At 34.8% G+C, this 16416-nt stretch overlaps 1 protein-coding gene across 1 annotated transcript in view; it reads left to right on the top strand.

Annotated features, from left to right (window-relative positions):
- DMD (dystrophin) overlaps positions 1 to 16416 on the top strand; it is a 2125071-nt gene that overhangs the window by 102246 nt on the left and 2006409 nt on the right. The gene's annotated exons all lie outside the window — the stretch shown is intronic.

Genomic DNA, 16416 nt, shown 5'->3' with positions numbered 1-16416 from the left:
TAGTGAAAGATAAAATCCCCACCAACCTATAACTTTGTATCAGTGAAATTATCGTTCAAAAGTGAAGGAAAAATACTTTATCAGACCAACAAACACTGAGGGAATTTGTTTCCAGTAGATCTGTGTTGCAAGAAATCTTAAAAGAAGTACTTCATGTAGGTTAGAAAGTTGGATCTACATAGAAAATAAGAGCGTTACAGAAGGAATAAATGAAAGTAAAATTTAATTTTTCATTTTTCTTATTTCTAATGATCTAATAGATAGTCTGTTTAAAATAATAATGGCACCAATATATTGGGTGGTTAGAGCTTAAGGATAAGATAAATGAATGACAGCAATGTTGTAAGGCTAGAGAAAGGGATGGGGCATATTGTGTTATAAGGTACCTACACTACCTGTAAGCGAAAATGGAGTGGAGTGGGGCCAGAGGGAAAATGTCACAATTCCCTACTTCAGTTAATGTCACAACCATCCTAAGTAGTTCAAGTTTAACTTCACTTGGTTTTAAGCATATATTTTTTCATTTCATTTTCTTCCCAAGAACTAACGGAAAATAGAAAAAAGAATGGAGGCTATACAGTATGAGCAAGAACTTAATACTTTTATCTTTTCTAATGGATTTAGCTGATCCTTTTAGCCTTGTCTCATGCCACAGATTTAGTATTTTTCTCCAAACCTCCCTTTCAAGAACCAGTTGTGTTGTCAGATTGCCCTGTTTTCAAATGGAGAATTTATTGAGGTCATCCTTCCCGAATCCCTTTTGTCTTTCTTTTTACATTAGGGATTTGTACATATCTTTAATTTCAGTATCTTCTTCAATTTTCTGAAGGTATTACCTCAGAATTTTGAAATTCTAAAAAAATACTTCATTTACTAAGATTAAGAGAAACATGTAGCTTCGAAGATAATAATGTAAAAGTCACATCTGTGCTTGAATGTGCATACACACACCTGCACATACACACACACACCTGCGCACATATCGTGTTTCCCTGAAAATAACACCTTGCTAGACAATTAGCTCTAATGCATCTTTTGAAGCAAAATTAATATAAGACCCGGTCTTATTTTACTGTAATATAAGACTGGGTCTTATATAATATAATAATACAATACAATACAATACAATACAATATAATATAATATAATACTGGGTATAATAATATAATATAATATAATACAATATAATATAATATAATACCAGGTCTTATATTAATTTTTGATCCAAAAGACGCATTAGAGCTGATTGTCCGGCTAGGTCTTATTTTCAGGGAAACAGGGTATATTAACCCCAGGTTCAGTAATTCAATAGAATTCTGAATATTTTAAATATAGCTGAAACGTAAAGCTAACCTGAAACTTCACAAAAAAATTTCAGTCTTTTAAAATGCTTAAGGAAATATGGATGCTGCAGTTTTTTGAGACATCGTTTGAATTCAACATATAGGAATATTTAAGCAATAATTTTTAATATAATATGGAATATAGGCTATTTTCAAGTAACCAGATTTCAGAATTTTTAAACACTTTGTAAAAAAATTCAATAGAACTTTGGGATGTAAATCTATATAACTTTTTTTAATCCTCCAAATTCAGTCCATTTTTGAATCCTCGTTTAGAGAAAATACTTTCTGTAGTTTCTGTAACAGGCTCCCACTTTCAAGCTTCAGTGATTGAGTATATTGCTTGTGTAGCTCAGGAAAATTTTTGAAACAAATTCTAAATGGTCATTATTTGTGAGGGGTTATTTTTTTCATTTCTTTTTTAAACATTCTGTAGTAAGACCTTCAAAACAGAATGTCACTCAATTAATAAATCTCTCTCTTGTCTCTCTTTCTGAAAACATATTAGAGAAAATAGTACCTGTAGCTTCATCTGCTACACAAGTCCTCTGTAACCTCTTAAGATTTGTCGGGAAGCGAATGAAGCCTAAGCCTCAGGGTCCCTGCATTTCATGGAACTCTTCACAAACACTAGTAAAGCTCTCATGTAGCCACATGCTTGAAAAATATGCAAAACTAAGAAGGTCCTCAAATTTGAGGCCCCACATCTTTGGATGAAGATCACTTTCATCCCTTGTTTCTTAGGATGACCTGCTCAACCTTCACAGAACCCTTACCACGATGAAAACCTTGTCTATGGACAAAAACTGGTGATATTAAGAGCAGAGTAAGTATTGTAAAGCATTGGGAATTTTTTTTAACTTTTTTTAAAGTGAGAAATTAGAAAAGGATTTTGATTTGAGTCTACAAGTTTGCTGAAGCTGCAATTTAAATGTCATCCACATAGATTTATATTATTTTCATTACGCTTTCTTGCACAGTAATAACTTGGTCTAAGCTTTCAAAGATGTATTTGTGAAATGTTTTTGAACATTAAGTAATGACAAAGTGTCATTCGGAGCCTGTTTTTTTAAGATCATGAATATTTAGTTTAAAAGATACCCGGAATTCTTATTTGCAGATGTAATGTCTTCTTGAACTAGAGAATTGTATTAGGTTGGTGCAAAAGCAATTGAGATTTTTGCAATTATTTTTAAACCGCAATTACTTTTGCACCAACCTAATAACTTTTAACTATTATTATCATATAACCTAGTCTCAGTAGCCTTTAAAACAAAGGAGCAAGTGCAATGACAAACATGCCTTTGTTGCCATCTAACCTCCATTGGGCTTTATAGTTCTACCCTTATATTGCTTTGTGTGCATATATGTCAATGTTCTGTATCAGGGGTCTGAAAACTTTGGCCCATGGGTCAAAACCAGGCTACCATCTTTTTTTTAAATTAAACTTTTTATTTTTTTAGATAATTGTAGATTCACATGCAGTCATAAAAAATAATATGGAGACATCCTGTGTACGATTTTACCCAGTCCCTGCCAATGGTAACATATTGCAAAACTGTAGTACAGTATCAAACCAGGATATTGACATTAGTACAATCAAGGCACAGAATATTTCCATCACCACAAGGAATCCTATGTTGCCAATTTTTTTGGCAAGAGCAACTTCATTCCTGTCCCATCTGCTCCTTAATCCCTGGCATCCACTAATCTGATCTCCATTTGGATAATTTTGTTATTTCAAGAACATTGTATAAATGAATTTATACAGTATGTAACCTTCTAGGATTGGCTTTGTTCACGCAGCAAAATTATCTGGAGATTTTTCTGGGTTGTGTGGTTGTTGCATATAGTGTGTCCCTTTTATTTCTGAATAGTATTCCATGGTATAGATGTACCAGAATTTGTTTAGCCTTTTACCTATTGAAGGATATCTGAGTTGTTTTCAGTTTCTGTGTATCACAAATATGAGGTGTGATCACAAAATACAGTGAATATTTAAATAAAAATAAATTATTACAGTAAAAGACACATTGCCATTAATCTCCCTCAAAATACCACCCCCTCACTTTGAAGACACTTAGCCCATCGTTCTTGCCACTTTCTGAAGTAGTTCTGGAAATCCTCCAGAACTGCTTCATGAGTAGTTCATGAGTGTCTTTAGTTGCAGTGTCGTGGCTGCTTTGCTTTGATGTCCAAAATCATTTTGACTTTGGGGAAGAGCCAGAAGTCACACGGTGCCAGATCCAGTGAATAAAGTAGATGAGGACACACTGTAATGTTTTTGTTTGACAGAAATTGCCGTATGCCAGAAGCCATGTGCGACACGGAACATTGTCATAATAGAGGATGATTTATGGCACACTTTAAAACATACCCTCTCTTAACCGTAGCTCACACCTGACTGACTGAACAAGTTGAAACTTGTCACACACTGTTATTATAGTTCGATGCGCTGCTTCTCATGTTGGTGGTCCATGCCTTTCCACTGAATGGCACTCGGCAGTAGCATTCACTGTATTTTGTGATTATACCTCATACATCTCCTATGAACACTCATGTACAAGTTTTTGTATGACCAAGAATTTTTAATTCTCTGGGATTATTACCTTGGAGTAAAATTTCTGGGTTCTATGGCATTTGCATGTTTAATTTTTTACAAAGCTGCTGAACTGTTTTCCAGAGTAGCTGTTGCATTTTACATTCCCACCAACACTAAGTAACCCCGTTTCTATACATTCTTGCCAGCATTTGATGTTGTCACTATTTTTTAATTTAACTATTGTGATATGTACATAGTTATCTCATTGTGATTTCAATTTGCTTTTTCCTAATAGCTAATGATGTTAAAGTTGAACATTTTTCATGACCTTATTTGCCATGTATGTATTGTTTTTGGTAAAATATCTCTCCACATCTTTTGTCCATTTTCTAGTATATTTGAGGGGTTTTTTTTATTGTTTTGTTTGTTTGTTTTTTATTTTGAGTTTTATGTGTTTTTCATATTCTTGATACTAGTCCTTGGTTGAATGTGTGGTTTGAAAATATGTTTTCCTTAGCTTGTCTTTTCATCCCGTTAGAAGCAAAAGTTTAAAGTTTTGTTCAAGTCTAGTTCATCAATTCTTTCTTTTATGTACTGTGCTTTTAGAGTAAAATCAAAGAACCCTGTCCAGCCCTAGATCCTGAAAATGTTCTCTTATATATTTTTGTATATATTTACATATGCAAATGTATTTATATATTTTCTATAAGGTGTAAGACTGAAGTGTTCTAGCACCATTTGTTGAAAAGGCTGTTTTTACTCCACTGAATTGTTGAATCTTTGACTAAATCAGTTGGCCATATTTATGTGGTTCTCTATTGTGCTCCCTTGATTTATGTGTCTATCTCACCACCAGTACCACACTATCTTGATTACTGTAGCTATATAATCAGTCTTAAAATATGATAGACTTGTTCTTCCTACTTTATTCTTTTCAACATGACTTGAGTTTTACTAGTTCCATTGCCTTTTCATGTAAATTTTATAGTGATCTTGTCTATTCCAACAACAGATTTTTTTTTTTGTTTTTTGTTTTGGGTTATAATTGTGTTAAAGTTGTATATCAACCTGAGTAAAATTGACATTTTTATGTTGAATCCCCCAATCCATGAACACAGTATATTTCTCCATTTATTTAGAAGTCCTTTGATTTGTTTCTATAGCATTTTGTTGTTTCACCATATTATGTCCAATACATGTTTTATGAGTTTAATACCTACTTCATTTTTTGTGAGATAGTTGAATACTATATTTTTCATTTTAGTATCCACATGTTCATTGCTAGTATGTAGAAATACAATCGGCTTTTGTATGTTTATCTTGTATCCTGCTACCTTGATGAACTCACTTAGTAGTTCTAGGAGATTGTGTGTGAATTGCTTCGGATTTTTATTTTCATCCTATGTGCATGTAAGCAACAGTTTTGTCTTCTTTTCCCATATGTATGGATGCATTTTGTTGTCTTGCCTCGTTGCACTGGCTAGAAACTTCTAGCACTATATTGAATAAGAGGGGTGAAACCGTGCATTCTTGCCTTGTTCACAGTACTAGGGAAAAAGCCTTCAGTCTTTCACTGTTAAGCATGAACTTAGCTGTAGGGTTTATGTAGGTGCTGTTTATTAAGTTGAGGAAGTTCCTTTACATTCCTATTTTTCAAAAAGTTTATTTCAGGAATAGGTGTTGAAGTCAGTCAAATGATTGTAGTACATCCATTGGTAAGATCATGTAATTTTTCTTCTTTAACATGTTAATATGGTAAATTTTAATAATGATTTTCAAATATCAAACCAGCTTTACATCCCTGGAACAAACCCTACATGATTTTTTATATATTACTGAATTTTATGTATTGATATTTTATTAGGAAATTTTGCTTTGGTATTCATAAGGCATATTGATCTGTAGGGTTTTTGTTGTTTGTTTTTGGTACTGTCTTTTCTTGCTTTTGGTACCAGGCTATTGCTAGACTCATTAAATGTATTCAGAATTGTTGCTTTCTCTTCTAATTTCTGAAAGGGATTGTGTAGAATTGTTGTTAATCCTTCTTTAAAAGTTTGGTAATTCTTCCAGTGAAGCCATCTGGGCATGGACATTTTATTTCAGAAGTTTTTAACTATGAGTTCCATTTCCTTATTAGCTATAGAGTTATTCAACTTATTTTATATTGAGTGAATTTCAGTAGTTTGTGCTTTATAAAGAATTGGTTCATTTCATCTAAATTGTCAAATATTTGTGTGAAACATTGTCCATAATGTTCCCTTACTATCTTTTTTATGTCTGCCAAGTCTGTAGTGATATCTTGTTTCATTCTTGACACTGGTAGTTTGTGTCCTCAATTTTTTGTCATTCTTGTTAGCACTTTGTCAATTTTATTGATCTTTTTGAAAAATGAGCACTTTGTTTTGTTGATTTTTCTCTATTCTTTTTATGTTTTCAATTTCATTGACCTCTGCTGTTTATTATTTCCTTCTTTCCACTTGTTTTAGGATTATTTTGCTCTTCATTTTCTAGATTCTTGAGGCGAGAGCTTGGATTATTGATTTGAGACTTTTCCTTTTATTAATGTATACATTTAAGAGCAGCTTTTAAAATACATTGCTTTATTTAACATACATGACAATTTTTTTATGCTAGGAAGTATACTTAGTGTTATCTTTAAAATTGGGTCCCTCTATTAGGCACCTCTCCCAGGCAAGTGTCTTTAAAAGCTTAAAGACACTTCAAGTATATTAAGTTGCAAATAGATTAAAGTGTAAAGTTTTCTTGTAATATACTTCAAGCATAACCTCCTTGACACAGAGACCAGTTATAACCTTATATGCCCTTAATGTAGAAAATCTGGCCCTAATAAATGTTTCTATAAATAAATGATAAATTCCATGGCCCAGTGCCATTGTTTTAAAAGAGAATTTGATACTATGGTCATCCCATCCCACAGTGCCAAGATTCAGAATCTCTTCTAACATATACTTGCAAACAGATTTGGTATGCCACCCCCAAAGGATTCATCCTTTTATTTTGAGTTTTATAATTATCTGTGGTAAACTTCCTTCTACCTTCCTCATGCCCGTTTTTATTTTTAATTAATTGTGGTAATATTTGTTGATAACATTATATAATTTTTAGGTATTCAATATTATAATTCAACATCTGTGTACTCTGGCGTGCTCACCACCTGAAATCTAGTATCCTTCCGTTGCTTCTTTCCTTCCTTCCTTCCTTCCTTCCTTCCTTCCTTCCTTCCTTCCTTCCTTCCTTCCCTCTTCCCTTCCTTCTTTTCTTCCTTCCTTCTTTTCTTTCTTTCACTGGTATCATTGAGCCCCCATTACATCCAATGCTCTTTTGAGAGCCCATGACATCAACATGAGTAATAACCAGTCCGTAACATCAAGAAGTTTACAGTAGGGAAGCTGCATTCATATCGTTAGACTCAACTACAAATGAGGCTGAGGGGAAGCTCCAAAATTCTTCATAGAGAAGACAAATTTAAACAAAACCCAGAAGCATAAGGAAGCACACCATACACAGACAAAGGATAAAAGATAAGGAACTTGCAAGCCGAAGCAATAGCATACACATAACAAAGTGATAAACAATGAGGATGAAGCAATTCAAAGGGAAGACACAACTTCTGTTCTGATGGGATTTGCATTCCAGCGGGTAATACACACATTAAACATATATGCAGCTTATTTATTATAAATGCAAGAAAGGAGCAAAGCAGCATGCAAGGAGAACATATATGATGAAATTTTGAACTAATTTGAGATATAATGGTAGCAAAGAACATGAGATCACTTCAGGGGAATTCAGATAACTTCCAACAATGTAGGATTGAAAAATGAAGGCCAGGGCTGGATTGCAAAGGATCTTTTCATCCCTGATCATATTTTCCACTAAGGTATCACACTAGTACCGAGTATCCTTCCAGTGCTGAGCCCATGCACTAATGATTCTTTACTTGTGTCAGTGGCCCTGCTCCCCACTACCTCATCCATTTTCTGACATCCCCTGCCCTACTCTTTGTCCTGGGAAGCTTTGCTTTTCATCACCAACACCAAGGCTTCTTGTACTCTATCAGCAAATTGTGTGACACCAGGACGAGATCAGAGGGCAGGGGGAAAAAAGAGTTTAGGGTATTTATTTTCTACTTTCTGTGTGCTTCAATAAAGTCCTGGTAGTAACTATTCCCTCACCTTCTGTTTCCAAGGTGAGGGAATAATTCCAACAACATTATTCCCTCACCTTGACCCATCAGGCTTGGAAGTAGAAACAACTTCCCAATTTTGTTCTCTGAAACACTCACCATCCTTTGTTTGTTCTCATACCCTGCCTATACCTCTGTTCATAATTGTTTCAACAAACTATTTTCTGTTAAATGCTTTTCATTCTGCCTATTTCCTGCCATGACCTTGACTAATACAGTGTAAGAGATTTAACTATTAAATCTTGGTATTGATTGTCAGCTCACTGACATCAATGTATTTACTTTCTTTGTACTCATTCCGAAATCTTTAAACACTTTTATTAATTCCTATACAATTACCTCCTAAAATGGTTGAGGATCAATATATGAATTAGTCAGCCATTATTTTTATGACACTGATAAATTAGTTTTGAGTTTTACTTATATAGTTAGTAAGTAAATATCCTCTGTCTTGGCCCTGTCGTACCAAGTTCTGAAATCAAATCAGTTTACAAGTGTCATAGACTTCATTATCTATGGAAATATGCTCTCAGCTTCACATGTTGTAGCTCTTTTTTTGTCCAGTGGAAAAAGTTCTGAATGTTTAAGAATGAACCCATAAGGTTCCACATATCCATTTACCATCTTTAATCAGAATTAAAGTAATGTAAAAGCAGTATAAATTGCACATGCATGCGTTTGTGCACGTGCGCACACACACAGAGAAATAATCTTAGGTGTCAGCATAGGTTGAATGGGGAACCTGGACTTTCACCCTCACCTAGCAGTAGCAAGGGAGCAATCCCCTTCCCATCCTCTACCAAAGCAGTGTCAGAAGAGATTAACTAAAACAGATGATATAAACAAGATCCAGAGCCTGATGAAATAATACCCTAAATGTCCAGGTTTCCATTTAAAATCACTCAGCAAACCAAGAAATAATAAAATCTCAACATGAATGAAAATAGACCATCAACAGTCACCTACACCAAAATGACACAGATTATAGAATTATCTGCCATGGATATTAAAAGAGCCATAAAAAAAAGGCTAAATAAGCAATTACAAACTTGCTTGCAACAAATGAAAAATAGAAGGTCTCAGCAAGAAATACAGAACAAAATGAAATGTTAGAACTGAAAAGTACAGTAATCAAAATAAAATTCAATGGATGGCCTTAACATCAGATTGGAGCGGGCAGAGGGCAAAATCTGTGAACAGGAAGGTAGAACAATAGAAACTACCCCGTCTGAACAAGAATGAAAATAGACTGATAAAAAATGAACAAAGCTTAAGTGACCGGTGGGATCATAATAAAAGATCTTTGATATATGTCATCAGAGTCCTGAAAGGAGAGAAAAAAGAGGGTGTTGCTGAACAAGTGCTAAGGAATAATGGCAGAGAAATAACCAAATTTGACAAAAGCCGAAAACCTACAGATTCAAGAAGCTGAATGAACACACAGAATGTACCCAAAGAGATCCATCACAGCCTGTGCTCATCGTAGTCAAACTTCTGAAGACTAGGGATAAAGAAATTCTGAAAGCAGTGAAAGAGAAAGGACTCTATCTACAGGCAAAAGATCAAATGTCGTAATTTCTTATAAGAAATGATTGGATCCAGAAGGAAGTGTCATGACGTTTTTCATGTGATTAAAGAACTGTCCATGTCCAGAAAACAGAAGAGGCGGCAACACTTCCAAACACATTTTACGAGGCAAAATGTACACTGATACGAAACCAGACAAGCACAGTACAAAAAAAAAAAAAAAAAAAAGGAAAAGAAAACTACAGACCAGTAGCCTTCATAGAGTCAGAAGTCCTTAACAAAATTTGATAAGTCATATTTGCTAGCTCAAAAAGAATAATCAAATGATCTTATCAATCCATGCAGGAAAAAAAGGTTTGACAAATCTCAATACCCATTCATGATGAAAACTAGGAATGAGGAGTACTTCGTCAAATTGATAAAGGTTATCTACAAAAAGCCTATAGCTAACAGCATAATAATGTTGAAAGATTTTAAGTCTTTCTTTCTAATAGTAGGATCAAGGGAAAGATCTTTGCTTTCAGGCCTGCTATTCATTATGGTATTGGAAGTTCTAGCCAGCAAAAAAATGTAAGAGAAGTACATAAAAGCATGTGATCAGGGTGGAAGAGTTAAAACAGTGCCTATTTGCAGATGTTACCATGGGCTATGTAAAATATTTCCCAGCGATTCTACAAAATTACTCATAGAGTTCAACAAGATCAACATACAAAAATCAATTGTATTTCTCTAGACAAGAAGTGAACTACTGGAAACCAAAATTCAAAATGTAATATCTACAGTCACTCTAAAAAAAAAAGAAAAGAGACTATGAAGTTAACAAAGCATACCTATGACTTAAATGCTACAAACTGAAAGAACTTATGAAAGAAAACAGCGACCTAAATAAAAGAATAGAAGATAATGTGTTCATGGACTGGGAAATATAACCAATTGATCTATTTAATACAATTCCTATCAAGATAAGAGAAAGATGTTTTATAGTCTGATCTGTAGACCTATTTGTAGATGAGCTTATTCTAATATATGTTGGTAATATATATCTGGTAAATATATCAGTTCTCCCCCAAATTAATCTACAGTTTTAATGGAATTCCTATCACAATACCAGCAAACTTTTAAAAAATATACAGATAAGGACCAAATTGCCTGAAACCTATCTGTCTTATTTTCTCTGGCCTCAGTGCCAATGAACTACCCATAGCTTATACATTTCTCCATTGGATTTATCTGAAAAGATTTAAAGAAAAAATCTAAGAAACATATGCCTTTATATTAGGTTGGTGCAAAAGTAATTGCGGTTTAAAAGGTTAAAAAAAATTGCAAAAATCGCAATTACTTTTGCACCTACCTAGTAGAATGTGTAACATTTTAACCAACATGCATCATTGTGGGGGAGGGAAGAAGAAATGGCCCAGAAATTATTTTCTCAAATCAATAAATTTGAGAACATTATATAAATGTCATAATTTTCAAGACTGTTTCTTTCTAGCTTATTTATCCTGTGAAGCTCTATTAATCATACTGCGTAAAATTATGTTAAATAATTGAATAAGTGGGGGAAATGACTCAGACCTCTCCCAATTTATGTAAAATACTGCCATTTCCTAAGAATTTACTCCTTGCTCACTTTTAAGTTTATCATTATCAGTTCTTTCTAAATAATATTCTACCTTTTTTATGATATAGGGATTACTAGTTAATATTAGAATATAAGCAAGGACCAGTCTTCATTGTACAATATGTATCTTTAAATTATAGCCTAAGTAAAGTAATTTTTTTAAAAGCTGATGTAAGCCTTCAATGTAACAAAAAGATGCTTTGCATTCTTGAGAAAGTAAAGTTCTATATTAATTCATTTGTAAACAATTATAACCTTATCATTTAAAGTTGTTTTAACAGCATGCATGTATGGTGCATGGTTAGTTATAGACATTTCTTTTTTAAATGGACTTCTTCAAAACTGTCACTTGATAAGCTCTGCACTTTTCCCTTTCTTTGTACCATCACATCCATAACAGCAGTAATATCATTATAGGCATATTAGAAACATGAATACAAATACACATGCACTATTAGAAGGCACAGTTTGATGAAATAACTTAAAGATGACCTAAATATTCGAAGTACACAAGTATACTGTGTTAATGGATTAGAAAACTCAACATAGTGAAAATGTCCATTTCCCCCAAATTGATCTATTTAATGCAATTCCTATCAAGATAAGAGAAATATATTTTGTAGTCTGACTTGTGGACCTATTTGTAGAAAAGCTTATTCTAAAATTAATATGGTTAGGCACAGGAACTAGAATTTCTAAAACAATTTTGAAAAAGAATTAAAAAATGGGAGAATAGCTCTACCTAATGCTTAGGTAAATTGTATAGCTACAGTTATTAAGGCAGTGTGGTACTGGCAGAGGGATAGAAATATAAATCAATAGGATAGAATCACGATTCCAGAAATAAATTCACACAAATATGCCCAACTGATTTCTGACAAAGGTACAAAAACAGAAGGAGGAAAGTCTTTTCAACAAATGGTGTTGGAGCAATTGGAAATCTGTAAGCAATAAAAAGAAAACTTCTACCTAAACTCCACACCTTACACAAATGTGAATATAAAAAGATATTAAAACTTAGAAAAAAATCATAGAAATATTCATGAATTAAGGCTCAATGAAGAGTTCTTAGCCCTAACACCAAAAGGACCGTCCATCTAAGAAACAAATTCAATAAATTGGACTTTATAAAAATTTAAAAATTTGCTTTGGACTTACCCTATTAAGAGGATGGAAAAACAAGGTACAGATTGAGAGAAAATATTTGCAAACCACATATCTGACAAAGGACTCAAAGCTAGAATACATAAAGAACACTCAAAATTCAGCAGTTTAAAAAAATATCTGTTTAGGAAATGAGCGAGAGATATGAACAGATATATCACTAAAGAGTACATTTAGATGGCAAATAAGCATGAAAAAAGATGTTCAATGTCATTAACCATTCGAGAAATTCAAATTGAGATCACCATGATATATCTCTGCATGCTGAAGACTACAATAAAAAAAGAAAATACAAGAGGGAGGGGAATGGTAGAAGAAGGTAATGGGGATCAAATATATGGTGATGGAAGGAGAACTGACTCTTGGTGATGAGCACACAATGTGATATGTAGATGATGTATTACAGAATTGTGCACTTCAAGCCTATATAATTTTACTAACCAATGTCACCCCAATAAATTTAATAAAAATGTTTAAAAATAACACCAAATGTCAAAGGATGCAGAGAAACCACATCACTCACATTGCTGGCAGATATGTAAATTGATACAGACCCTCTGGAAAATATTTTGACAGTTTCTTTAAAAACCTGAACATACATTTACCATCTGATCCAGTAACTTTACTCCTGGACATTAATCCCAAATAAATGAAAAAAAAAAATGTACGTGATTGTTTTACGGTTTATTTTTAGTAACCCAAAACTGGAAACAACCAAAATGTCTTAGAATAAATGACTGATTAAACATTCATAGTACATCCATAACATGGAATACTATTCAGCCATAAAAGTAAATAGGCTGTTGATACAGATAACAACTTGAATGGCTCTCTAGAACATTAAGCAAAGTGAAAAAAAGCTAATGTCAAAAAGCCACATACTGAATGATTCCATTTTTCTAACATTCTTGAAATGGCAAAATTCCAGTAATGAAGAACAAATTAGTGGATGCCAGGCTGGTAGAGGAGAGTGGTTGGTATGACTGTAAAGGGATAATACAAGGAAGAGCTATGTGGTGATGGAATGGCACTGTATTATGATTGAAGTTGTGGTTACATACATCTACAGTTATGATAAAATGACAAATATATGTACACACACACATTATATCAATTTTCTAGTTTTGATTTCGCCTTATGATCGATGTAAGTATTGGGGAAAATTGGACAAATAGTGTAGGGTACCCCCTCTGTACGATTTTTGCAACTTTCTGTGAATCTATAATTGTTTCAAAATAAAAAGTTAAACATTTTAAAAAATCCTGCTCTGCCAATCATTAACAATGGGTACGTGAGCAGGTTCCTTGACCAGTCATCTTTGTAATGGGGCTCTTAAGACATACCCAATGTAGTTACTGTGGAGACTAAATGAGAGAGGTAAGTGACTAAGGACCATAGGAAAATAATGCCAAGATCTGAATTACAATTCACTGTGTTTGGGCTAAATTTTATTTGATGTGCCTTCCCCTTTTTCCAGTTACCATAAGGATGTCTTCCCACCTAGACTGTAAAACTTTAAGGGATGTATGTGTATGCCACTTTAATGTAGAATTAATTACAGGTGCCCAATAAATTCTAATTATTGACTGAAATTGAAAGACAGATATACCTGAGAGTATTTGGATCTATCTGTGTTTGGTGACCTTATGTAATAAGGGTCCTTGGGGTCCAGTGGCACAGTCTCCCTGGTCACCTGCTCCAGGTGCTCCAGCAGTGTCCCTTGTGTGGGTTGCGTGTGCCCTTCTGTTATAATTGAACCTTGATTGCTGTTGGCATATCTTGGGGGGTATTGACCCTCAGGCTGACTGGCTGGGAGGTTTGGCCACATCCACAGCTTATGGGCTGCTGTGCGGTGGAGCCTACCATATGGAGTGGGATTTGCCCCAGCAGGTTCTGGTGCCTGTTGAGACCACCCTTTGGGTGTGCCACTCGTGGGGCTAATTGGGTGGTACTCTGCTGTGATGTGAAGCCAACTTCCAAGTATGTTGGTTCTGAGCCTCTTGGGAGGGGCTCTGGTGCCGACCCAGGTAAGCCACTGTCTGTGACTGGCTAGGAACTACCTGGTAGGAGCTACAGAGTGATCCATGATTGGTCACTACCTGTGTTGTACCCGGAGGTGCGTTGGAGAGGCCATGCTGCAAACTGAGGATGGCTGCCACCAGTACTCGGTCTGCGGTAGCTCTGCAAAAAGCCAGGAAATGCGGAGGCCTGCTGCTACCTGCCAACTCCCATAAGCTTTAGCTGCTGATAAAGCCTCCTGCAGTAGGCAAGTCTGGTGAGGCTGGGTCTCAGTGAATCAACAGGGTGGAGCAGCAGAGCTCCACTAGGCCAGTCAGTTTCAGATTTGGCCTGTGGAGGCGGACTCAGCACAAGAAAAATGGTGCCCTTCTGCCGGCTGCATGGGAGAAGGGCCCCACACAGGGAAAATGGGGACTGTTCCTCAGTCCTTGCCCCGAAGTTACACAACTTAATCTCTACCCATATGTCTCCAACGCCCCCACAGTTACCATCCCTCCACCAGGGCCCAGGGTAAGTGCCTGTGTGGGCCATTAAAAGGACAGCTGGGTTTTCCACAGCCTTCCGTCCTATCCTGATGGTTGGAATCCCCACTGTTTTTCATAGCCAGAAGTTGTGGGGGCTCCTCTTGCTGGCACCAGTTTTCCGGCTGGGGAACCTGGTGTGTGTGTCTGGGGTTCCTTACTCTTTCATGGGGAACCTATTTGTCCGAGATATCTCTCCCAATTTTCACCTACCACACATGGGTGTGGGACCAGCCCCTTTTGAGACTTCGCCCCTCTGACCAATGTTGATGTGGCTTCTTCTTTATATCCTTGGTTATAAAACTTCTGTTCAGCTAGACTTTAGATGGTTGTCCAGGCTATTTTTTCTATAATTCAGTTGTAATTTTGATGTGTTCATGGGATGAGGCAAGCACAACATTTATCTACTCTACCATCTTGGATCTTCTTGGGTACTTTATATAATTAACCAAGACAAGTGTTTGGTATATTTGGAGCCACTGTTGGTTTGAAAAACAACAGGTTTTTTCAAAATTGGCCATGCATTAGGATCACCTGTAAAACACAGAGTGTACCAGGTCCTATTCGCAATTTCTTATTTTCCAGGTCTTGTGTACTTGCATTACTAAAAAGTTCCTATGCGATGCTTTGTGGATCACACTTTACAAATCACTGATAAAACTATACATATGCCTTAGCCTAAACATGAGTTTATATCTGTAGGAAACTCACAGTACAAGGTGTAAAGGAACTCGTACTCTGAGTGATATGATAGCCATCGCATAGAGCATTGATGCTAACATGCAGACTTGGATCCATGTCAGTCCTAAAACATTTTTTTTTATGTTTTTATGAAATTGTTGCTTATATGCATATTTAGACAACCACGCTAAGGAGAGGAAATGAGGAAAGCTATGGAGAAGAACATTTTAAATCCTTTTAATAATAGCACTTTAAATACAATTACATAACATTAGGCCTTATATTTTCTTTCATATAGATTTTGTTAGGGAGGAATGGTAGTTTTATGATAATGATATTCTGAAATATAAAATGTATAATTCACTATTAAGGTTAATATCATAGTTTGACTCAATGTGTCAGTTTTTCTGTATGTTTGTCTATAATTTATTTCTGTTCCAAGCAATTGAATGGTTGACATAAAAAAATGAGACTGTCACTTTAACAAATGGTACTATAAAAGTACTCAGACAAATAATTTTAACACAGATTATTTTAATTGCAAAAGGAATATCTTTCTAAAACATGCTACCAATGTTTCCTATAAATATTGGGCTTACCTGTTGCATTAAAAATAAAAAATATGATAATTTTATTAACCAATGTCACCCCCAATAAATTTAGTATAAATAAATTATAAAAATAAGAAAGAAGATAAAGAAGCCTTCTAGTGGCAAATAATTATTTACAAACATGTTGAATGATACATTACAATTGTGTTCATTTAATACAGAAAAAAAGCATCTATTGCG

Source organism: Rhinolophus sinicus, chromosome X (assembly GCF_036562045.2).
Source record: "Rhinolophus sinicus isolate RSC01 chromosome X, ASM3656204v1, whole genome shotgun sequence".
NCBI classification, from domain to species: domain Eukaryota; kingdom Metazoa; phylum Chordata; class Mammalia; order Chiroptera; family Rhinolophidae; genus Rhinolophus; species Rhinolophus sinicus.
This window is presented reverse-complemented; position numbering and strand designations above follow the sequence as displayed.